Raw genomic sequence first — 26,048 nt, forward strand, 5'->3', positions numbered from 1 at the left:
AGACCTAATTCCTGTTCCTAGACCTTGGTATTACATTAGAGGTGTGAGATTTTACTTTCCCAGTTTTCATCAGAAGACAGAAACTGCATTGGAGGCAGTGATCAGATAGTTCTCCTGCTGCACGGCAGCATGAACCTCAGCAGTAGCAGCTCTGGCATTTGAGTTGTCTATACGTTTTGATCCTGGTGACCCCACGCACAAACTTTACCCTAAGTCTGAAGGCTGGTCTAAGCTCTGTCTGGAGCTCAGCAGCTTTGTCTTTCAAATAACAAACTCCCCCTGAGCTCAGTTCCTGTGCATTTATTCAAAGGCGCTAGAGTAGCATTTTGTAACTCCTAGATCCTGATACAAGGGAAATTAGCCATTGTTCTCCTCCAGGATCCCAGATTCATGACTCCTAGCATTCCGAAAAAAAAAAAACAACAAAAACCAACCAAAAAGAAGTTGTGGCCAGCTGTGAAAATAGTGGCTAAAGAAGTTGCAGATGTTCCATGGGGAGCTACTGAAATATTTTGGCACCTTAGCTCTGTCATTAAAAACAAAACACGATAGTCGGTTAGGGCTGCAGTGTGAGTTCAAGGGGACAGAGAAAAACAGGAAAGTGTTTAACAGTGCCAATAGCAAATGTGGGTTCAGCCCTATAAAAAGCTTGCAAAAGACCGACGTGACTCCAGCTCCCAAACCCCATCCTCTACCCTGGCCTTTAGGTCCTTGGGCCTCAGTGGGCAGCTGCAGAGGAGCCAGGATCGCAGCGAATGCTTTTGCTGCACAGATCGTACCAAGTGTGAGCTAGAGACAGCTTTAAACATGATTTGGCACAGGACAAGGCAAGGCAGCAGGCAGGTATAATGCTCTGACTGCTGTGGGTAAACTACTTGTAACAACGGAACTTCTTCAGCCGTGCTCAGGTATCTCCACAAGAAGCTACCTTACTTCAAGCTAGCGCCAATATTGGCAATAGGGACATAGCCTGAGACTTAAAGGAGACCGAGCAGATTACAAAAATATAAATATGGGGCCCCTCAGGCATCTGTGAAATGTTTACTTCTAAGAGCAGGGGCTAGGCCATTCTTCGTGTTGCAGAAAAGAGTAAATTGCTCTGCCTTAGGCCAGGCAGGAGGAAGCTTCATTCCAAGAGAGAATACTTCCCGCCTCCAAATTCTTTCATCTTTCTCTGCCTGCCTCTTTCTGGCCCATTTCTGATTTTCTTCTTCTTTCCAGATGCTGTGGGAAGCTCCAAGGATTCAAGGATTCTGCCCTAATTCACCCTCAGGGAAAGAAACAAGATACATAGCCAAGCTGGGGAGGAAAATGCAATCAAAGTAAGTCATATGGCCTAGAGATAAGGAGGTGAGTGAATCAGCCATTATGTGACAAGGTAGCACTGGGAAAGTGGGGCTTACCCATTCATAAAAGCCTGCCTTGGAGACAGAGCCAAGAAGCAGCAGCTGGTCCAGCGCACACTAATGCTTTACCTGGGAACAGGGAACTTGTGCAACCCTCTGTGCAGAAGGCTGCAGGTCCAGATTGCAATGTACACATGAATCGTAACCACAGAAATATATGAAGGACCCAGCTTGTGCTACCACTCACTGATACGATACTCCCTGAGTTAACAGCTGGGCTGACATTAATTAGAAACCCTTTTCCCCTCTTCTAATCTCTGATAGGTCATATAATCCATGCCAAATGAATCGCAGGGTTTTTCAGCAAAACAGATTGTCAAAAGCTCTTTCATCTACTGGAGAAGTTTGAATAATTGGACATTTCTGCTGGAAAACTAATCTCTGTTCTAACAGACGTCACATAGCTGAGACTTTCCTCAATGTTCATTTCTGTCCAGACAACTGAGCACCATGCTGCATTCTCCACAAACAAAATGTCCATCCAAGAAAAAGAGGTTACTGCACTCGGTACAGTACTCAAAATGTTGATATGCCACCAACTATGCATGACAAATGCTGGAGAGGAACAAAGTCTACAGGAAGAGAAGAGCGTGTGTGCTCTGGAGAGGCAGAAGGGGCCCACCCCGCAATGTTCAAGCTCAGCTCCAAATTTTCTCAGCATTACTGCCTTTTTGGATGGGAGTTTGGGTCTGTGTGCGTTTCTGTGGTGGAGGATAGGAAGACAGGAGGGAGCCTTTTCTTCTTTCCCAAACAACATCTCAGCCTGTCTCAGGCTTATTCACCAACATCTAACAAGCGAAGACAAACAACATCACACAGAGCTCCACAATGCTTAAGCTTGATCGAATGACGACAATTCCATGTTGAAAAAAATGAACATCAGAGCCTTCCACAGCTGCATCAACACTATCTATAAAAAAAGCATGACACTACATGAAGCTTTGGCTGTACAAGCCAAGAACCTAAATCAGCCATGGCTTGGAAGGAGGCCATTGCTGAATTCTCGTGTAAAGCGATGCTGCCATATTGCTTACTTTCCACTGAGGTTTTCCACAAATTAACAGCTGTAGCAGACTCCCAGAAAACAGCAACTCTTTCCAAGTCTTTCTTCTCTGAAAATGTTTCTTCACTTTATTCTTCCCCATACGGAAGGGGGGAGAGGAAGGTAAAAAAACCTGAATGGTCCTACGAAACGACCTACCCCCCAGAAAACAACAGACTGAGAAAAATGGATCACAAAGATTGCCTGGAAAGAGAGCAGTTATCTGTAAAATTAAACCAGTGGTGGGCCCAATTTTTATTTTCATTACACCAGCACGGTGGGATGGAGAATTAAACCCAGGGAAAATATTTCTGGAGTAGCCCTTCTGATTTATGACCATCTCAGCCACTCTGACAAGATCAGAGAAGTGCTGGATTCTTTCCAGTTGAGCGCCACCAAAGGCCAAATTATTCCTATTTAGGGAAAAACAAAACTTCCCTCTGCTTCAGTGAGAATAGTGTTTGGCACCGAGCACAGAGAAAACTGCCTCGTTTCAGCTGGCTTGCTGAAATGCAGCTGAGATGGAAAGGTGATACCAGGCTGCTGTGGGTGGCTTCAGATCATGCTCTTTCCTCCTGATTTCATCTTGGACATCAGTAGGTACCGCAGAGGGTGATGCAGAGGGATTCATTATAAATGACAAAAAGCCCCTCCTAAAGCAAAAGTTATTTGATTTTCAGCATGCACAGATGGCTGTTGACTCACTTGAGAGTGGTGCAATGGAACTAGCAGACTGGCAGGACCGTGGGGACTCTCAGCATTAAAAAACACTGATTCACAAAGTGGATCACTTTCTGAAGGTCTGTGAGCTACGGTGTAGTAATAAGCAATGCTTGGGCACAGAGATGGGGCTTTCCAGCTGGTGGACTCCTGGGTATTGCCTCCTTGTGACTACCAGCATGGTGCAAAGATGCGGTTTGTTATGGGTACTTGGGTGTGACAGCTGACAATAACACAGGGTGCTTTACAGAGTACAGCAATATAAGGTTTATATGGCACCTGGCACTACGTCCTTCAGAGGCCCAGGATCACAACCATGCAGTTATGCCACAGACAGACACCTCAAGGCTTCTGCCAAACACATCTGCTCAGGGGAGGGCAGAGAGTGTGATAGCAATGTGAGCTCATTAAGAGGAGCTTGGCACCTTGGAAACTCAGCTGAGATGAGCCTGTGCCACTTCGGCTGATGCTGTTACAGACTTCTAGGTGACTTGCCCTGGGTGTCAGAGGAAGGAGCAGCCCCAAGCCTGAGTGCCGTCATGGGGTTATGCTGTCTCGTCTACCCATCTGCTGCTGGTGTGCTCTGCAGCCACAGGAGCTGCTCATTGCAATCAGGAAACGGGTACTGCAAAGCCAAACTTCCTAATTCTAGTGTCAGCTTTGGGTCAAAAGGCAAACTGCTCCACATGGCAATCCACCTAAATGTGTTACAACCAGGGGAGGGTACTTGTGTTTCTGAGTCCCCTTGCTCTACAAGCCCTCTTCTCCCTGTTTTGCTCAGCTCAGCATCTTGAAGGCACATTGGACTTTGGTTGTGGGCTGTGTGCAAAAGGAGCTATCAACAGCCAACTCTATTCAGGGAGATTTCTAGTCAGAGAATCTTTCTCCAAAGGTGTCACCCTGCTAACAGAACACTGGAGCACAGGTCTGCTGCTTCAGCTTCCAGGTCGGAAGTCCTGCAGTTCAGGTTAGCACTGACCAGAGTTCCTCAAAGTTTAGTGGCCGTCTCACACCTCCGTGACCTCATGGTATTAATCAGGTCTCATGTGACCAGCACTTGCTTTACACAGCAAGCTGAAGAAATAAACATACCTCTCTCACCTTTCAAGTGCAGCACTGCCTATGAGTTACAATTAAAAACCAAGCCTACAGGTAACCCAGAGAACAAAGGACCTGATCATTTCTCCTGTTCCAAATAACAAAAAACTGGTGAAAATACCAGTTTACTGGTGTGGGGCTCCGTGCTTGGTGTGCTCTCCAGCCACAGAGATGTTCTGTCATACCATTCTCTAATTGTTTCCAGTGTTTGATGTGAGTATTTTTGGCAGTTAGTTTGGCATGAATTTACACTTATTTTGTCAACCTATCTTCAGCAAAACTGCACCCCCTCTCCCCGTAGACCTGTCAGAAACATAAAGATTACTCATTGCAGGTTTCCAAGAAGCTCCCAAAGCCAGCACTCGGAGTTTGCATAACAACCATTGTCAACTATCCACCTACAGCAGCTTAAAAATACAGATTTGAATGGGTGAAGAGGGGCCGGGAGTTCTCAGAAGGACAAGTCAGATTCAAGGTTTTATTAATAGAACTGGAGGCGTTCTCATGAAGACAAAAAACCACCCTCTTGTTATCTTTGCTGTCATCAGCAGTCACCTTTTCAAAAACAGGCAGGCTAGATGCAAAGTATTCCTGTAGATGAGCAAACAGAAAGCTGCTGCAGAAAAACACGACAGCAAGATGGAGAGCAGCGAGCACCAAGGATCACCGCTCAGGTCCTCCTTGGGAAGTGCTGGGTGTGCAACTGCCTGCTCTGTGCCTGTTGGCCCTGCTGAAAGAACTTCATTTATTTTTTCTAACATGTCCATGCATTTCACCCTTAGAGAGCTAATTGCCAAACAAAGGGAGCCCACCAGAAGAACGCGCATGAAGCTATTTATGGCACAGGCTCTGGCACTCTCTCCAACAAAATAAAGCAATTACATTAATTGGAGTGCACAATAGGCACTCCCCAAAATAGCAGATTAATAGACGCGGATCAGCGATGGCTGTTGGTGAGATCAGGGAGCATCAGGGCACATGGTGGGAAGGGCAATGGGTTTCTGCCACGTTGCAGCAGGAGCACCCTTCCCAGCCCTGCCTTCCCAGCCAGGGATGGGGTGGTGGAGAGACATGGCCACTTCCTAACTCGAGCTTTGCTCCTCGGGAGAGCAGGAGGTCCAGCCTCCCCAAGAGAAGACAAGCTCCAGCACATCAGAGAAGGGGCTGCTCTGGCTGGAGAGTTTCTCATGCACTTGTGCCACCTTCTCCCAAGTCTCAGGAGGAAGTAGGGACATCAGAGGTTTTGGAGGTGGTCTTGAGAGCCAGGGATGCAGGCAGGAGGACCCAGAGGACAACAGGGACATCATCCGGCCACATTAAAAACCTCTGCTCTGGATAAACATCGACACTCACCATATTTTCCGAGCCAAATCCACAGCCTGTGAGGTTCACCATTAACAACAATCCCTGCAACTTTCTCAGCCTTGCTGTTTACACAAGCTGGAGCTTTCATACATAAAAATCTTAAATGAAAACATTAAAGAGCAGCTGGTGCCTCTTGGAAAACTCATAAAAAGTCTGTTTCCAAACAGCGTCACTTCTATACCATAAATTTCTGTATTTCTCACTCCCCTTGTTCCTTATTTCTAAAGACATTTGCATGAAAACGGGAACTTTGTTTATTAAAGAGTTCATCTGCTCCTGCTGTTGATTTCCCACCTGAAGCCAGAATCCCCCGGGTATGACATCATTATTGCAGGCTCTGGAAATGATCTTGAAGTCACAAACAGCGAGCTAGGGATCCATTTGGAGAATAAACAGCAAGAAGACAGAACCTTTTCCACTGCCAAACTCTAGATCCTTATCCAGTTTTTCCTGGAGCAATATCCCATTGACTTCAGTGGGACATGGACCAAAATAAGGCTGTCAGCAGTTAGTGTTTCAGCCATTCTTCCCATCCTGCTCCTTACTTCAGGGCATTAGGGACTCACCCTGTGCAGCAGGTCTAGGACACAAGAAGCTGTGCCGTGGCATGATGCTGGTCCTCCCAGTGCTGCACCCTCACTCTGCTCCCTGCAAGGAGGAGGTTTCCACTCACAAGGGGAGATCCCCTCATCCCTGTATCAGTTCTTACCCTTTTCCAGCTAAGCACCATGATATGTCCATCTTGCATGGAGGCCGCTGCATGGGGATCTCACACAGTCCAGGAGAGCAGCTGCTGGGATGCAGGAGCCCAGCAGGAAGCCCTGCTACAGCTGCCCCACACTGCATGGGGTCTGGCTGTGGAGGCGTGAGGGTGCCCTAAGCACAGCCATAGACAGGAATAGCAGCTCTGGAGGATTGGGATGACTGGCAGGTACTTGAAGATCAAGGAAAATGCATTCACAGACAGACCTATAGGAGGGAAAGGTCTGTTTCATGTAGAGAGGTAGAGAAAAGAAACACAGGAGCTAAAATGTCTCCTAGGGTGAGTGTGGGAAGATATGGCAAAGATGTCTTTTATCAAACCAGATCCAGCAACGCTAATCAAATCTACACTTTTCACCTCGGGCTCCACAAAAAGCACAAAAAAATGACTAAGAGCTTAGAGAGCTTCATTAAATCTCTTTTCACATGTAAGATCTCTTGACACAGCTGAAGCCCTCCTCTCCCATCACCAGGCACGCACAGCTAATACAAAGTGCATAGACCAAATGCTCCTCTTTAAACAGCTACTTACGCATGCAAGTGGCATGTTTCTCATGTGATGGTGCTTGGCATGACACATGGTGTATTTATGATATGTCTCTGCATGAGGGCCATGATGCTGAGTTGCTGCAGCACAGAATATAACCTGGCCCTAAATGACCATCAGTCTCCATCCAGTAGCTTGTGGTAAGCAGGCTGCTTGCCTCCCTGCCTTCCCACCCTGAGCCAAGTTGGCATCTGGTCTGGGCTGCTAAATACTAATATTATTGAGCAGACATCTGAGGACAGATGTCTGAAGATCTGCATACCTGTGAGTGGGATGTGGCTGAGTGGAACAGAGACAGTCTGGTTAGAAACAAGGTTAATACTGCATGGGAAAGGTGAAGGGAGAATATGGAATTGATCAGACACAGTCCTTAAAGGATTTCTTCAGTTCATCCTTGCACTCCAAGCTTTAAAACCTTTACATATGGTAGCACTACATTTTTATTCAATGCTGGAGTTGAGATTGTGAACAGTGTTTCAGAAATACCAGCTATATGTCAAGTATAAGCAGGTAGTATTTGGCATAGCAGAGGGGAATGAAAAGAAAAGGAGATCTATTCACTCTTGCAAATAAAACCTGAATTCTCCCTTCAATGAAATCCCTGTGATTTGAGTGATCACCACAAACCTGCTGTGTGGTGACAGTGCTCTGCTTGCATGACCTGAGCTGTGCTTTGCTGCTGGGAGACACTGTCTGGGGTAGAGCAAGCCAGCAAGCACTCCGGATACATGGCACAACCGCCACGTGCCCACCCTGCTCCAGGACTGCCACCCCACCCCACCCCACTTCCCCCTGCTCCCCCCAGCACAGCCCACAGACACCACAGCCTCCAGTTTCCTTTGGTTGGGTCCATTGTTACAGGCCAAGCAAGTCCAAGTGTTTTCCTTGGCATGGGCTGGCAGTCCCATCGTGCTGTACTTCCTCTGCATAGAATAAGTGTTATTTAACAGCTCTGATTGTTTTGGAGAGATGTTCGGGGTTTTTTTGAGAAGGGAAGAATACATTGAAGCTGATTGTATTGGCTGCTTGCATCTGTTTTTTCTGGATGGCCCTCACTCTCTTTATGCAAAATGTGAGATACAGACCTGGGCAACTTCTCAAGAGGGGCACCGCGCCACTGTCACATGCGCCTTGCATAATGGAGTTGTCACCTCCATCAAGTTAAGCATGCAAAAAAAGGAAATGCAGGCACACTGGGGAGAGGTGTCCAGGCTCCACACTCCGCCACACCAGCACACACCCAACCGGGTCAATAAGAGCTTGATCCAAAGCAAGTAACAGCAGGAAGAGCTGATAAAGCTCCTCTGGCTGCTGTCACTTATCCCCGTAGCACACCACCTGATAGCATAGCTCTAACCTGTCAAAGAAGTGTTGCCCTCATTCCTTGATGTGGGCTTTGAGGATACAGGCAGACAAAGAGTAAATATTTCAGTGCAACCGAAAGTATCTCTGACTCATCACATCACCGTCATTTTTCTGGGAGCCACTGGCTGCATCCTCCTTCCTCAGCCCTTCCCTTAGGACAGTTCACTCCAGGAGCTCTGCTTTTTCCCAGAAAATCTCCGACGTTCTCTGTAAGAGTCAGTGTTGTTCGTTCTAAACAATGAGCAGGAGGCGAGCTCTCCCTTGCTCTGCCTTCCAACCCTTGTTTTTCCATTTCCTTACTTTCGAGTCACAGCGTAGCAAACGTTCAAGGTCTCCCTCCCACCTGCTTCTCCAAGGCAGTTTTAAATTAGCCATGATTTCCTCCTCTTCTCAGTTTTTCCAAAGTCTGTACTATCAGATCCTAACGCCCTCCTTCCCTCTTTGTTATTCAAGGCAGCCCCGCACTGCACTGCTCATTCATGAGGACCCTTCCACCCACTCCCCGGAGCCAATACTCCCCACCTCTGCTCTGCAGAAGTGCTTTCATCTCCACATTAGCCTAACTTTTACTTCCAGCAGCTGCTTTTTACTTCTCTTTTTAATTGTGTGTGCGTGTGTCTTTTCTGTGAGCAGCCCTTCGCACCCGGCAGGGCTGCCGGGCCTTCCCAAAGCAAGTGCTTTCCTGGGAGGAGAATAGACCATGGCAACAGCAGTGAAGGTTTCTTGCTGGAAAGACCCATTGATCCTTTCAGTATGGAAAGAAATAAATAAGTTGGTGCTAATTCTGAGGGGTCCCGCCCTCTGCTCCGGGCATCTTTACAGCTGTGAAAATTACATTGTCACTGGTATTAACAGCAAGAAACAACGGCTCATCCCATTACAACTCCCTTGCTCCCACAGTGCTCCCGACAACTGAAACTTCAAATTAAATTGGGAAGCTCCCCCACAGCTATGCCTTAGCAACCTCCCCAGAGGTAAGCTGGGCCATAGGGCATGACTGGAGAGGTGGTGAACCCCCAGGCTGCTGGAGGCTGTAGAGGGCCACATCCCGGAGCAACAGTTCCCCCTAAGGCACATGGAAGACAGGGAGGTGATTCACAGCAGTCAGAACAGCTTCACCAAGAGCAAGTCTGCCTGACCAATGTAGTGGCCTTCTATGATGGAGTGACTACATCAGTGGACAAAGGAAAAGCTACAGATGTCATCTATCTGGACTTCTGTAAGGCCTTTGACACGGTCCCCCACAACATCCTTCTCTCTCAACCAGAGAGATATGGATTTGCTGGATGGACTGTTCAGTGAATGAGGAATTGGTTGGGTGGTCACATCCAGAGGGCTCAATGTCCAGACAGAGATCAGTGACAAGTGGTATCCTGCAGGGGTCCATATGGGGACCAGTACTGTTTAATATCCTTATCAACAACACAGTGGGATCAAGTGCACCTGCAGCAAATTTGTAGACAACACTAGGCTGAGTGGTGCAGTTGGCACATGTGGGACAGGATGCCATCCAAAGGGACCTGGACAAGCTCAAGAAGTGAGGCCATGTGAACCTCATGGGGTTCAACAAGGCCAAATGCAAGGTCCTGCACAGGGGTCAGGGCAACCTCCAGTACCAGTACAGTCTGGGGCATTGAGGAGATTGAGAGAAGCCCTGAGGAGAAGGAGTTGGAGGTACCGGTGGATGAAAAGCTGGACATGAGCTGGCAACGTGCATTTGCAGCCCAGAAACCAACTGTATACAGGGCTGCATCAAAAGAAGCATCATAGCTTTTCTATTGCTGGTCTGGGTGTGGGTTCATCAGTTTGACAATGTCATCTTGTCACAGCCTTGTGGCTTCTCTCCTACTGTCATGAACTGCTCTCTATCACCATGGAGACCCAAGGACACTTCCTACCTCCTGCTCCCACTCACCTGTCTCTGGGCTTTCACTCTCCAGACTCTACTTGGCTCCTCACTTGATTTCTTGTGTGCCCATACAAGGATCGACCTGTGTGTCAAGACCTAAAACCATCCCATCTTTAGAAAGCTGCAAACGCACTTGACCCTGTGAGAGCTACCCAGCCCAGCAACAATAGTGACACATCTAGCCCTGAGGTATAAGGGTGAAATTTGCCTGGCTTTTAAAATCCCATAATATGTGTGTGCACAGAGCTGTTACACTGCAATTTACTCCAAACTGATGCTCCATTTATCTATCCATAGCTTTGGCATCTCGCTGCCCCTCACTCCTAAATCACTCTTCTCAGACTCTCTTCGTTTAATTTTCCAGCTCTTCAAGCAAATGCTCCTACTAAGTGTGCATCTATGAGTTCTCAGTTTTCAAAGTGCAGCCCCTGTCTCACCATGCAAACATGGTAAGGCATGGAACTGAAACGCCATGCCAAAAAAAGCAGCCAAGGATGTTTTGGAAGATGCAGTGGTCAGCACGCCCCGCTGGAGAGCCTACCGACATGTAATTAATATCCTAAGTTTCTGAGCCAAATGAGTCCTGCTCCTTCTCTTGTCCAAACCACAGAGACAAGAACATCCAGCCTCTCCGACGTCTCACAAATCCTGGGATAGATGTGGAGATACAGGGAGGGAAAGGGAAAAGCTGACAAGTCTTCCATGCTGCCCAGCAGTGCTGGCATTAGGATCTGGGACCTTCTTGTGATTGTAGAAGCAGTGATGTCCCTTACTGGAGTGGGCAGTCTGTGACATTTGTCTGAAGGCATTTTACCCAGATGCAGTATGAGATCTCCCTCTTGAACATACTGATGAGCCTGACCCATATCTGCTGAGATGAAGAAATCCGAGGAAGGCCTGGGGAAAATGGAATCTGAACACAGCAAAAAGAGACATTCACATACAACAAATAGCTGTGACACCACAATTCCCTTCCTTTTTTCCTGCTTGCTTGCCACAGCACTTTGAAAAATCCTTCTCCCTCTGCAGGCTTTTGTCCTCCAGGTCAAGGGAGCATGCAGCACTGCATGCTAATTCTTCTCTGATGCTTCAGCAGTGACTGTACATTTCGAATCTTCAGTGTGAAAGCCCCCCAGGCACACAGCCAAACCTTGCTCTTCTGTGCTGCTGCCTGGGCACCAGAATCAGCACAGAGACACATCTGCCCGGGGCTGGCATCTTTGATTTATTGGCTTACTTTGAATACATTGTTCCTCTTGCACATCCACTTCTCCCCACCAAGGACACAAAACCTTTGCACTTTTCTGATGAGTTCATCCTTCATACTCCACTCCCACAAGCTGTAGGTCGGGGATTGGATGATGGACTTGACCGAAACTGGCTGACAAAGGCTTCTCATCTGCTTGGCATGGCATTCAGAGAAATCGATTCACTGAAGTGTCAATGCTGCATTACATTCAGCAGTGGTTGCCAGGCATGCTGTGAAAGGCATCATCACACAAGGGGGCTTATTGACCCATTCGGTTGAAACTCTGGTACTGCCATCTTTCTCAGTTCCCCATGCTCCGAAGGCAAACCTTACCCAGATATGTGTGTGAGTATAAAGAATAAAGGTTTCAGTTTTGCAGAGCTATCTTTCCAACACTTTTCATAGGCCAAAAATTTGCCCTGAGGTCCCTCCTGAATGACAGCAGTGCCACCTCTTCCCAATATTAAGGGCTATTTCAACCTTTTTTCTCTGCAGTTTAGCCGTTCAGCACCAACAGGGTACTGGCAGGCGTGGAAACAGGAGCAGATACAAGTAGAAATGTGCCACTGCTGTTCTTAAAAGGCAAAGCACAAGAAATGACCTGACTCTGCATGAGCACCCTGTGATGAACTCACCTTTCCCTCCAGGTCCTTTCATCTTCAGGCACACAGAGCAGCCCTGAATTTATCTCTAATCTTGCTCCATCCTGCCATTGAACCAGCCTTCATCCCCCACAAAGCCCAGCCACTTCATCTCCCCTCATCATCAGCACTTCCCTGAATATCTATAATCTCCTCCATTTTCCTTCTCAAGTCCTTATGAATTCATTTAGCACCTTTGCTGCTTTGCCTTGTTAATAATTGTTCCTCTCCACTTCCTCCATTTTCTCCAAGCAGGAGGAGGGAAAGTGCCCCTTTCCAACAGTGCGCCTCATCAGTGGGCAAGTGTCAAGGTCCTGCCAATACCATGACCCCTCCCTCTGCCTCCCACTACCAGCCACCAGGCAAGGGGACACTTAATAAGACACCCTCACAGTGGAAACCAGCTCCTTGAGCAGGACCATAGTTTTTCCCAGTTCCTACAATCTGCAGAAGAGTACGCCCCAGGTTTTTTCCCCACCTGCCCAGTGTGGTAAGACTGAAGATCCATTTAGGATCGATGACAGTAGATTAACAGTGCTAAAATGGAAGTATACAGATGGTTTTGCCACTTGTGCCTGAATACAACAGAGACGCCAACAAGGCTAGACATGGCTTGGCTAAGGATCAAACCAAAGATATCAGAACTTTTCAAGTGCCTTGAATGTTTTAAGGTGCATCCATCACTAACTGAAGGCAGGACTGGTTTATTTCTTGAGATATATTGGAAGCAGTTTGCAAAAGTGAGCATGAAAACTGAAAACACCATGGAAATGTGCTCCGAATGGCTGCACTATCCTGGCTATGAAGGAAATTCAGAACAAGGGAGTGGAAAATGTACATATATATGTATATGTAAAAACAAAAACAAAATTAAACATTCAGTCCAGACCAGGTTGCCTGTTTCCAGCCCAGTGTGATGCTCCAAAATGCCCCATTTTGGGATATCTGAAATGACAGGCTCTTTGTACTTTCGTATTTCTGGTCCACAGAGTCTCTCTCTCTAACATTTCTGCTATGTGTTCTATGTTTTTGCATATGATAACCATTTTCAAAGCTGAGTCGCATGTTCAGCACATCCTCCCGTAGTCGTTTCACTATGCAAATTGCCTGTGCTCCTCTCTTCTAGGTACTTCATTTGAAACATCTCCCTGCCTGTTTATTTGGTCGGGGGCCTTGGCACAGCTTGTCTCCCAGCTCCCATAGCACGGCTGAACGCCAGCCCATCTACTGAGCAGGCTGCTCACATGGAGAAATGCCTCAACATTTTGAGATGGAGCCTTGTCAGGTTGCCAAATAAAAGAAGCCCTACGTTCACTTCTCTCACTCGCAGGCTCACTGCTTAGTCAGCTGCTACGCCGCCGTGTAAAACCTTTGCTAAGAGAGCTGTGGCAGAAAATAGCTGATCAGTAAGTCTGAAGTGCCAGAGCTGTCTGGGTAGGTGGAGGCACTAGCAGGAAAGCAGGTAACCCAGTCTGTAAGCTTAGAGGTGAGGGTGAGGAAACCATTTCCATTCAGCAGAGATTGCAGGGCAACACTGACGGGAGGGCTTGGGCACAGCCAAAAGCCATTTTGCCTCCCCCAGTTTAATGATTCCTGCTTACCGGAGCTTGGCACCCTGGGGAAGAAGCGTGGACCAGCCTACGCTGAACGCCGCTCCTTGCTCCTACCCCTGCAGCTATGGGGGAAGGGAGGTAGAGGATCTGTAAATGTATTCACACAAGTGTGCGCAAAAAACCCCACATAAATCACCCTGTGAGGCTTTTTTTTGACAGCCTGCTACCTGTAACACCGGCCACAATTAGCGCACTAACTTATTTACATGTCGTAAATCCACAGCTCATAAAGGCCTGTTGTACTGACTTTTCACCGCAAACCTGTGAGCTTTGGTAAATTCATTACATCAGACTCACCCCTTTCTTACAAAGGGTTTCAGCACCCAGCAGCAGCGTGGAGGTAAATCACACGTGAGGGCTGCCTTCTCCTCCCAGATTCCAATCACAGCTCTAGCGTTCACCCCTTTGCAAGTCCAAATCCTGATTAGATGTGGGAATAGATCTTCCACATGGATCTGAGCAGGGAAAAACAACACACCAAGGACTTGGAGTTAACTAACCCCCTCGGAGCCCCCACCGACACCCTCCAGCCTGGCAGTTGCTTCAAGGCAGCTTTCAGTTTTAATCACAAATTGTCTTCCTGACAGCCCATAGTAAAATTAAAACAAGCACCACAAGACAGAGGGGCCTGACTTTGGTTTACAAGTTTCATGCAACGTCCTTTGGGGGTTCTAGTTCGATTCCAGGAAAAGCAAATCAGCAGCTCAGATGAAGCGGATGCACCCAGGAGCGCCCTGAGATAGTGGTGCCACTGGCTCTTTGCGCCCTGCGGTATGTGCAAGTGGTTACCACATGTGTCAGTGCCTCTGGGGAGTACCACAGGTGGGTTACATCTGGCTGCGTCCATGAAAACTGCTACAGACATCACTGCATGTCATACCTCCCTCCTCCTCGCTGACCAATCCCAACGGGGAAGTAAATCTACAAACAGTTTACACCAGACTCTGTCATACCAGGTGAGCATTATGTGAGGGAATCCGAAAGCAAATTATGTTTGGACTTGCAGTGTTCACAGAGCTTGACCAAATCATAAATACACAGATATATCAGTATATAGATGTCAAGAGCATGCATTTGCTCCTTTATGCACAGACACCGTGCTTGCAGCATGGCACACCAAAGTCTCACTGCAGATTAGGGATGAGGGATTATTTTTCAGCTTCCCAAGTGGTAAACTAAGGGTTTACCCATTCTTCCATCCTTCCCTTAGAGGTCCTGTGAGGATAAACTGAGTTATTTGAACACTTTGAAGAATGGAAATGCTAAGAGCCAAATGGGAGGGAGTGGTCCAGAGGAGTGAAGGATCCGAGAGTACGTTCAGAGGAGGAATTGTTCCAGCTAATGCACAGAGAGCTCCCGAGCTCCCCAAAAAGCCGCTTCAGACAATGCCTAACAGAATGCACATTTTGCAGAGACTCACGTGTTCCACTTTTCCTGGAAAAGCACAGAGCAGCGGTGGTTTCAGCAATGAGTACACCACGTATTGTGCACACTGCACAGGGCTCTGCCTGGGCTCTGACCGCTCAGAGCATCACATCACCTCCAACACTGGTCGATTAACAGAATTCAGGTCCCACCTTTCCCATCCCTTTTCCTGCTCTGTTCCTGGTGGCTGCCAAGGGTGGATGTTTCCACATCCCTCTCCCCCAAAATAAGGCAGGAGTGTTCTTCGTGTTTCATGGGACTCACTGCACATCACGATTACCATCTTTCATCAACAGGGCAGAGACCAGTCAAACCCCAATGACAACATCACATCAGCAGGCAAAACCCCCTAAGAAGCATAGCAATTGATTTATCTGGCCAGCATCATACTGCCAAAGGGGATGAAGGAAGAAAATGACCGATGGACACCCACAGTGTCCACCAGGCTGAACAGTGTGTGGAGATCAAAATGCAGAGCACCATCGAGCTCAGCACAGTAAGGCAGAGGGAGGCACGTGGCAGAGAGGAGTAAAAGAGGTGGATTTTCACCCCAAAACCACTGCTGGCTGAATGAATGAATGAATGATCCCCCATCACACATGGCCATAATATCCACACAGCGAGAGGAGGGAAAAATCTATGTACTGCAGCATGAAGAAAATAACCTGAGGTTGAAACCATGCTATCTTTTAGACAAGAAAGATGTTAAGAAAAAGCAGGATTGAATAGAAGAAGCAAAGAGGGTTGTTCTGGACACTCCAGCAAGCTTTCCATCTCTTCTATGGCAGGGGGGGCTAGAACTAATGATCTTAAGGTCCTTTGCAACCTTAACTATTCTATGATTCTATGATTCTCTAGTGGAGAAGGGCAGCAAGGCTGCAGACTGGACTACCAGTATATTTGCATTTTTAACTCTAAGTGAAGTTCCCACTCGCATAAAACCATATCCTACATGAATACATTGCACTTTCAATGAAATCGTGTCACTTTAATTCTTTATGTTTCGATGATGGAATATAAATTACACTGTCCAAACCATAAAGTCATCACAAAATGAAATTCTGGGCTGAAGTGCTTTGCTCCAACCACATAAAAAAGGAACATTTCAAACAAATATAATTTGGTCTGTATACTTTTCTAAACAAAACTGCGTGGCAATCAATGCAATCCTATAAAGACCATTTGTATTAATAAAATGGTATTTTTGCAATAAAAAGGATTTGTTGGTGAAGTGCTCAGCTGGGTTTATTAGCGTCATTAAGAATCCTCCTGCATTCCCTTATTTTTCAGCAGCCAGTGAGGAGGTATGCTCAGAATTTCATTATTTGAAAATGAGGCAATAAATAAATTACAAAATAAAGAGCAAATTGTACTCCTATAATGGCTTCCTCTCCAAAGCTTCAAGGCAGTTTACAAAAAACCTCCATGATTTAACCTTCCCTCTTGTAACGTAACTATTCCCCCTCTTTATAGCTAGGAAAAAATACCTCTTGAGAGAGCCTCTGCTCATTTCAAACGTCTGCATTCTGAGTGCCAAGAGCCTGATTTACCACAGTTTATTGTGCTCCAAATCAGTAACTAGGATAGGTACTCAGGATTTCTAGCAAAGAAGACCACAGGCATCTTGCATCAGCTATCCCAGGCTCCTGGCATCTGCTGGGGAGCTGGAGTGAATTTGGGACAGCAGGAAACTAAAGCCCTGCTCCTCAGCTCCCGGCTTCTCCTCAGTTTCCAGGCTCCTGGACACAGGAGGCATTGCCTTTCACCTCGTTCTAGCCTTCTCCAAGCACACCAGGGATATTTCAGATGTTTTGTTAAGCGGCAATAAGCGCTTTCTGCAGAAACACGTTAACTATTTGACTGGCTCAATTCTCTTTTTGTCCATTTTACAGCCTCTGCATTCCTTTTGGGCGACATTTAAAGGTGCATAAGAATCCCTGGTATTTAAAAAACTCCTTATTTTTAATGTTTTCTGGTGCCAAAATTGACAGACGTCTATGCGCTTATGGAAAAGGCAGGAAAGCAGGGCTGTTTCTGGGGAAGAAATGTTTCTTTCATTTCCTTCCCTCTTCAACACTGGTTGGTATTAATTTTAAACCTGGCTGGCACTCCATAGTAAGGAGAATGAAAGATCTTGTCCTTTCATCCAAAAAAGTATCAAATAGGTATAGCTCCAATTTTAAAGCAACCCCACCAAGCCATTTAGTTCCCAAAAGGCTGATGCCTTCCCTAGCAGCACAGGGCTTGTCATATCAGATGCAGCAGACTACAGGATCACAAAACCTCACTGCTCTATTCTAGCAGTGACCCATATTTCATCCTGTGCTTCGGAAGAAGATGAAAGGCCTCCATAATGCATCCTAAACATAACCATATGGAAAAATCTTGCAGCATTTAAAAAGGATAATCAAATAGAGTCCTATAGAAATAGTAGGATACTTTAGCATTCATTTCTAAAATCCCATAGGGATTAACAGGGCAATTATAATGTCTAATTTTCTCCAACAGGGGAGTGTTTTCTGCTATATTATATAGGCAGCGATGATGAGAGCTTTCAGCACAACAAGCAGAGGAGAGAATGAAAAAATATCCTGATGCCCAAAGCTGTGAAAAATCGAATCCCTGAACTCTACTGTTTTTAGTGTGGGTAGGCCAGAATCTGGTCTGTACCTTCAAAATTGTATAATGATAGTAACTATAAAGATTCGGAACTAGCACAGGCACCCGTGAGGCCATTAATAAGAGTAATAAACGCAGTTCTGCATGAGGAAAACACCCAAGGAATAAAAAAAACCTCATTTTAGAATATGTTATGTCCTCTGTAAAATTCCCACTGCATTTATAAAACACAGTAGCAATTAAGCAGCAATTCCCCATCTCAGAAAACAGGCTGCAATCCACCCTGTGTTATCAGATGTTGCTTAGGACATCAGGAATGCTCCAAATGGTGCTGCTCCTCACCTTGCCCTTGGGGTGCAGGTACCAGCCAGGCAGGTGAGAGCCACCCTTTCTGTTTTGCAGAAGCAGGGCAGGGTCTGCCTGAACATCCTTTGCTTGAAGCAGGATGGAGAGAGTACACATCCCCAGTCCGTGTGCAGGAGGAGAGCAGGAGGAGAAAAAGCATGACCCATATCACAGCATTTTCTGCACTGTCGTTACTCTCCCTAGAGAAATGCTCTGCACGGGAATGGGGCAGACACAGCCATCCTCATATAGGCTGCTAGGGTGTGAATCCTGCCTTGCTGAGCGCTACAGATAGTCAGTAACCTCTCAATCCCCTGCCTTCCCATGCACCTCCAGCTGCCATAGGTCTACAGACATATAGCTGCATTGTGAATAGATAGACCAAATGTTTCCTTCCCTTCTATTCTTTTTTGTCTGGGTAACTCTGGAGAGTAAAGCTAACAGAAAGGGATTTTGTGAGTCACCATCTCGCTCCTTGGCTGTGCAGCTTCAGTGCTCAAATCTTCTCCCCACAGGTGGTAAATGCAGCTATTGTTTTGCCAGTTGGAGGGGTTACTCCTTTTTTGGAGAGCCTCATGGACCTGCGTGTTGCTGCCAAGGTAATGCATGATGCTACACAGTTCAGAAACCAGCCCCGGTTGTGTAATGATACCCTATCACCACCACACAACATAGGCTCTGTCAAGCCAGGGGGAAAAGAAGCCTGGAAGCTAAAGAAGAGAAGATTAAAGCAAAGAAGCAGCATGTTTTTTAATTGTGCTTTAGAATTTCTAATCTAGTTAATGGCCCTTCCAGCCCATCTTGTGTAAAGAAACGAGCATGTGGCATGTACTGAAGGAGGATCAACACTGACACACCGACAGATGCGCTTATTGGCACAGGAGACTAGATTAGGTTTTGGACTGGGTTCTTTTACTTGTTAGCTAGCCAGCAGCAACTTGCTTTTTTGGAGGGGAAGGGAGGGATCAGACAATTGCTGCAGAGGGATATTAGTTCCCTGGCACTTCATCTTCTTCCATTACAGATTCTTTGCTTTGACAAGAGACAATGCTGCCATTCCTTCCCCCTGACTCACTGACAGTTCTTTATCCATCTCTGGTTTGCTGCTTTGGAAACTTTCTTGGCTGGATTTTGATCACCCCAGCCTGCCCTTTTACTCCCTCCCTCCTTCCGTATTTTTCAACACTTCTGTCTCCTTCATCACTTCCCGAAGCTCCTCCATGTAGTGGAAGCCTGCAAGTTAAACAGAAATTAAATAGATTCAGCTTGATACCATATGATTCTGCTGCTGGAGGTGTCGTGCCCTCCTGCCAGGCTCAGTTTGCTTGAATCTGAGCGGCAGCTGAGCAGAGACCAATTCACATACACGCCTCCCATCCAGCCCATGAGTGCCCCGGCCAGCCCCCTTTGCCACCTCACCACATCGCTGCAGCACAGGCAAGCAAAATGGGGTTAAGATTTAGGTCAATACTGCACACTGAGCACCGTAACTGGGCTGAGCTTGTTAAAGTTTTGTCTTCTCTCACTCTTCCCTCCTTTCCCATCCACAGCAGGGGGGTTGGAACTAGATGATCTTAAGGTCCTTTCCAACCCAAACTATCCTATGACTCTGCCATGTGTTACACCTCTGTGTGGGGCCCAGCTCATGGGATTCCTGACTCCAAGGCAGAAGGCACTGCTTGGACACCCTGTCACTGCTTCAAGGGTGGAGGGAACAGGATCCGCAACTTTCACCCAGCAAAACAGAGCAACACCCCATGCCAGGGATGCCCCGCAGGGGGATGCCTGTGTCTGGCTGGGTCAGCGGCTCTCCTGCGGCTGGATGCCTGCATCTCTCACAGAGGCTATTCACAGAGCAGAGAATCAGGCTGGGGATCCATCCCTGCTTGTGCCAGCAGCCTGGGCAATGCACGGGACACATTTCCAGAAGGCAGGAGGGGTCTGAGGAGCTCTCGTGAACACCAGGCTCCCAAAGTGGCTGCTGCAGGGGTCAGAGGCACACCAGCTTCCATGCCTGCACCCGCCTCACAGTGGGTGAATGCACACCACATCCCTAAAGCAAACAAACAGGAGCACCCCAGCCAAGCCCCTCCTAGCCCGCTGGAGCAGCGCCAGGCGAGGAAGAGAACAATTCACCCACCTACAGATGAGATCGCTATAAAAATAACCGCATAGGAAAGAGGCCAGCCACTTGAAGGGGCCAGTTAAACAGGGAATAACAAGGCCTGCCCCACTTTCACCCTCTGGAGGGCTGCCAGCCCTCAGCCTGGGGGCTTGTGTATCCCAGGAAGGAGCCAGAGGAGCCACAAGGAGCCTCACCACCCCCTCTGAGGGCTTAAAGAGCTAGCACGCCTCCTGCACACCCATGCTGAGGGGTCCCGCTGCTTCATTCGGCCAAGCTGCTCCTTCAGTGCATGGTGTGCTTATTCTTTAACTGGGTGATCAGCAATGACTGAGAGCAGAGCTGGTCAGGAGCAGGAGGGGTCTCATCCAGCCATACCGCCCCTTGGGCCAGCATTAGCATCCCTGTACACAGCTGTGCTCCAGCCCCAGGTGCCATAGGAGGGCTCAGGGTCCCAGCCAGCCCCTGGAGCACAGCAAGCATGTGTGGAAGACTACTCTGTGACTACAAAAAATACAGCCTACAGCCAGGCTTGGGTGCGGGCTTTTGCTGGCACAACAGCATTGCTGAGGTGTGCACAGAGATACGGCCATAGAACTTGCCAAGGCAGGATACACCTGTAGCCCTGGGAGCATCACTGCAGCTCCAGGAGGAAGACGGGCAGGCGCTTTTCACTCCGATGTCCCAGATGTCATCACATGGGTTTGGGTGGTCTGAGCAGGGAGGTGTCTGGCCCTGGAGGAGGTGTCTGGCCATGGTTCCTCTACCCACTACTGCAGGCTGTTGGCTCAGGGTGTGGATGGTAGCAGAAGCATCAGTTTTCTGCAGTGGAGCAGAGGGCCACCAGCTGTCAGCTTTTGACCTGACCTGCAGTCCTGAACCCCTGGTTCAGCTCCCTGCAGGAGGCAGGTCAACCCATCCTCGGTCACAGCCCTGCTCTAACCTGTGCCCTCCGGGTCCAAAACAAATAACAACAAGTTCCTGATGAGGCTGAGGAGTAAACAGCAGGACCATAAGATGAGCAAGAGCCAGGTGGGAGCTTCTGGCTCCAGGCCTGAGCTGGCTGGGAAGGGGGAGGAGAAGGCAGCACAGTGACAGGAACATGGCTCTCCAGAGAAGGGGTGCAGCAGAGAATGCACAAGGCAGTTGGTAATTGCCAGCTAGGGAACCAGCTATGCATGTAGATGTTTCCCTGTACCAGCCATAGCTAGGCACCTAAAGGATTAGCAGCATGACAGTGGGAGCAATAGGCTTCCATCTTCTGGCGACCCACAGCACTCATCCATAAGTGCACTTCCACTCACACATGTGAACAAGCCCAGGGAGCGCCGCTCATCTTGAGACTGCAAAATGATGACGTTTGTAAAGCCCCAGAATGCTGATTCCTCCCCCAGCAGGGACAGAGTTCTCCAGAAATACAAAAGTATTCCTCCCAAAACCTCCCAGTCAAACATGAATCCATCAGGGAAAAAGGATATGCTGGACAGTAAAACACTGTAACCGTCTGTTAATGCCATTTGGGATGCTGTTGAAAGAATTTTGGAACAACCATGGGACTTTTGGATGCTCAAACGCTGAACGAGTCAAAAAATCATCAGTGTCCTACAGAGAAACATTTTAGAAAACAAAGCAACTGGCTTCTAACAGCATGATGTAACCTTGGTTTTTCCTCCCCTTATTGTAAGTGCATCTCTGGGTGTTTGCTTTTAAAGCTGTATCCATTAATAATATGTCTCTATATTTATTTAGAGATATGTCAAACAAGGAGCGCTTATCCGTAGCTCCAGGCAACCCAACAATTTCAATACATAAACAGCTATATAAATGAGTCTCATAATCGTCCAACAAAAGCTTCGGCAACAAAGAACCCCATATGCACACCATCTCCTCACAGGATGCTCGAAATTCGGCATCCACTTCAGCAGCCAAGGAGAATAAATAAGCTTTCCAAGGGAATCAGCTCAGGTTATTGCAGATCAAATGGAGGAACAAGTTGTTTGCCTTTTCTCAACTTAAAAAAAACCCTAACCCACAAATGGAAAAACACGGGCCAGATTTTCAAGCAAGCTCGGCACGTTGCCTGCCTAAATTACACTTACATGCAAGTGCATGCAAATGCATCGTTTCCCTGGTCATGTGCCTGAACTGCATCCACGTTTTCCTCAAATGCCTCCTTGAGCGTGACAGGACACGCATGAGCAGCCTCCCCGGCCTGGCAGCAACCAGAGCACGGACAGGCTGCTGGGAACAGAGGAAACACCTGCATTCCTCCGCAGCACAAACGCAGTCAAAATAGCCATGACTGAAAAAAGCCCAGCTGAAGGCAAAGGTCAGGGTGCAGGGACTCTGAGGGACTCTGCAGAGATGAGGGGGTTTGGCAGGGGGGAGCCTCATCCCCTGCTGCTTTTGCACATTTCACTGTGCAAGGCCAGGGAGGAAAAGAAGAAGCCAAATAAAAATAAGCAAACATTTTCAGCTCCTGCTGCAGTCTGTAGCTGGGTGACTAAACACTGCTGACGATAGCTCAGCCCCCATCAAAGCCTGCTGCTGTTAGCTTTATCCTTTCCAGAGTGACGAGGGGCTGTGGAAGCCCTTCAGGGCTGCCCGCTCCGGAGGCGATGGGAGGTGACACCCTTCTTTCAAAGCCAAAGAATGCACTTGCCAGAATCTTGCAGACCCCTTCACACACACCCCTCCCATGAAATACTGAAGGTGATGTTTTGGCTGATCCGGCCAGGGCTTGTGGAGGCCCTGGTTTCCTCTGGGGAGATGCCATGGATCACCCAGCTGAGCATCACCCACCCCTCATCTGGGAAAGCTGCACCCAAGGGACCACACCAAGGGCTGCAAGGAGGCTCTGCCTCCAAGCTGAAACTCTTATTCCTTTCCTGGCTGGGAGTTACATGCAGAACACGTTTAACAAAGCACCACAAGACAGGAGGGAAGAAAACCCTCAGGAGTTCGGTTTAGACTCCTTATTTTTCAACCCTCCTCCTTCTGTCTGTCTGGTGCCCAAAGGAAAAAATAAAGTGCTGGACAGGCATTCGGTGCAAGTCCCCGTCCCTCCCTTCCTGCTCCCCCTCGCTGCAGTGCAAGAGGAAAAGCACTTGAAAGGCACTCGGGGTGCAGTGAGGATATCTGCTTTGCCTCCACCTGTGCCACTCTTCCCCTCGTAGCTTTTCTGACATCCAAAGAGGAAAAAGGCAGGACCTTCTCCCGCACCAAGGTGCCTCTCTCACTCAGAGGAGCACATTCCCATTCAAAACAAGATCTCAGTGCACTGAGCTTGGCCCTGAATATAACCCTTCTGGCTTGAACAGCTCTGCTGGCTCCTGCCTTGGGCAAGGTTTCAGTTTCCCTGTGGCTTGATGACGTGATTTGGGCAGGATTTATGAGGCTTACCAAAAAACACAATTAAATCTAAGGGGCAAAGGAGGGGAATTATTTTTTTTCTTTCTTTTTTTCTCTCTTTTCATTGCTGGCTTCTAGGGCCAAGGCAATGAGTTGGCAGAAGACTGCTCTGTTGGCTGGAGCCCGAATTTCCAGCCAAAAAACTCTGCTCCAAGTCGAGTTACATTAATTTCCTAAAGTTTTTCAAGCATTTTCTTTGCTATAAGCTGACAGAGAAGCCATTGACATTTCAGTTCAAGAGCAATCAAAACACAGGACCTGATGGGCCAAAGCCACGTCTGCTCTAACTCCGCTATGGCTGGCACTATAGCTGCCACTGGTGAGGAAACCAGCTGAGGTGGACATACTGGAAGGTAAAATGGGTAGGAAGGAGAGGCCGGGGTGGGAGTGAAATATCCCCTCACTTCCACAAGAAGAGCCATGCCTCTGGGAAGGGACCCACTCGGGTCTCTGCTCAACCCCAGGTGCTCAAATAACACTCAAAGGACATACCTAAACCCAATGGGACCAAGCACGACCTCCGCTGGAAACCACGTACGCTGGGACAGATAAAGCCCATACCTTTGTGCTTTGACTCCCGTTTAGTAAATAACATCGGAACTGGAACACAGTTGGAGCTGCCAGCTATGTCATTTCAGGTGAGACAGACCTGTGTTTTCTAGGTACCAGCTCTGTAAATCCCCAAGGAGCACGCTGCCAATGCAAGCAGGAGGTCACGCTGTGTTCAGCAAGTCATGTGTGCATCGATAGTCACGTGCACCCAGGCGTATGCCCTCCTCTCCCCTGTGGAAACTTTGCTTCAGATCTCATGGGCTGATTTTCTTAATCCAAAACAAAGGTCAAACAGTATGTGGCTTTGGTTTATCGATGCAGAAACGTAGCCACCAAAAACATCAGCAAATTCTGCATGTTCACAGTTAAACCCCTCAGGAAGGCACTGTGCTCTGCTCTCCCAAAGGCACACCTATGTGTGTGCTGGGCTAGCAACACCAGGAGCCAAGCGTCCAGCACGGCACCAGCAAGCCTGGCAGAGCCCGCGGCAGGGCCGCATCCAAAGGGAGCCAGGGATGTGTGCTCTGAGGGTGTCAGCCCACTTGGATTATTTACTTATTTCTTACTACATTACCGAAAAAGAGAGTGACAAAAAAAACCCTCCTGGCTCACCCAAAGAGGAAACGAAAAGGGAAACTTTGAGATTTCTCATCCCTCCAGAAAGCCCCTTGGCCGGGTGCAAACACGGGCTTCACAGCTGCCCTGCATCACCGCATCCCGACAGGCCTTGCACTGCCCCGATGCTGATATCAGTAAGGAAGTACAATCACTTAACCACAGAGCCAGTTTCTTTTCTGAGCCCTCGGGTTGCCTCAGAAGGTTTTTAAACAAGATGCTTTCCTGTTTTTGAAACCTGTGCATCCGTATGGTTTGCAGGTTACTCAAATAACCTTATCACTCGAAGCAACGCTGGCTTGTATTTCAAAACCGCTTACTGCAGTGCTCCCCTCCCCTCTCCACACATATCTATTTACTCATAGGAAGCCTTATTTACAGTATCGTCTTGCCAACTGCTGACACAGTAGAAAAAAAGGCCCTCGGTTACACATTAAGCTTTATCGTTGAAGTATTCATGCCAGACGGTGTCCAAACAGAGTTAACTGACTGACCTTAGCTTGGGGTAAGCCACACAAGAGGGAGGGAAGCTTCTATCGCAATCTGCTTGCACGGGCAGGGCTCGTTTCGCACCACCAGCCTTTTCATCTCCTCCTCACCTTCATCTGGGCTGAAAAGGCTTTTCAAAGAAAACCCAGGTTTGTTTTCAGAAAGCCAAGTGAAAGAGAGCTGGTTCCTTGTAAGACCCTTAAAGGAGGAATTACAAGAAGGAGAGGTTTGCTGCTAAACGCAAGGCGTGGAGAGGGCTGCCTGTACTACAGATCATGACCTGAAATCCATGAGCCTGCAAGTCAAATCTAATTCTTCTGCCGACAAGGGGAGAACGGAGGAGGCTGCCGTACAAGAATATGTTGTACAGAAGGTTTGGAAAATCCAGAAATCAGCTTCAGGACGCCTGTTTTGCACAGCAGCTTTGGAAAGATCTGCCAAACGTAACAGTTTCATTTGACAGTCATCCTCTGGCTTAACTTCTGAGCTGGCCGGTGGCCATCTCGCATTGCACAATAAATGCCTGCAAAATTAATCATGAGCTGCCTGCCTGGAACTCCCAGTGCTGCTCTCCTGAAGGGTACCTGTAGCCTGCTCCAAAACCCTGCCAGCAGCTCAACTTCTGTTTTCATTAATGGCCCAGCCAGCGAGGAAGGACAAACTGTCACAAAACAACCCATGAACTTTATTCTTCCACCCCGGCTTCTGCAATCTGCAGGCTGAGCTGTTTACCTTCGTGTACACTTCATGACA

General features: G+C 47.9%; 1 protein-coding gene and 1 long non-coding RNA gene across 4 annotated transcripts in view; one reads left to right on the forward strand and one right to left on the reverse strand.

Annotated features, from left to right (window-relative positions):
* Positions 1 to 26,048, reverse strand: part of TOMM20 (translocase of outer mitochondrial membrane 20) — a 113,531-nt gene that overhangs the window by 27,488 nt on the left and 59,995 nt on the right. The window lies entirely within an intron of this gene.
* LOC133218871 (uncharacterized) lies at positions 672 to 16,490 on the forward strand. Of its 2 annotated transcripts, XR_009727287.1 has the most exons (3): positions 672 to 3,044; positions 3,129 to 3,248; positions 11,959 to 16,490. It is a non-coding gene; the product is annotated as an uncharacterized LOC133218871 (long non-coding RNA). The 2 variants fall into 2 exon arrangements; XR_009727286.1 differs by having other exon boundaries at positions 672 to 3,248.

This window comes from Neopsephotus bourkii, unplaced genomic scaffold (assembly GCF_033783945.1).
Source record: "Neopsephotus bourkii isolate Nb327-2 ecotype Australia unplaced genomic scaffold, CSIRO-AGI_Nbou_v1 NB_1292, whole genome shotgun sequence".
NCBI classification, from domain to species: Eukaryota; Metazoa; Chordata; class Aves; order Psittaciformes; family Psittacidae; genus Neopsephotus; species Neopsephotus bourkii.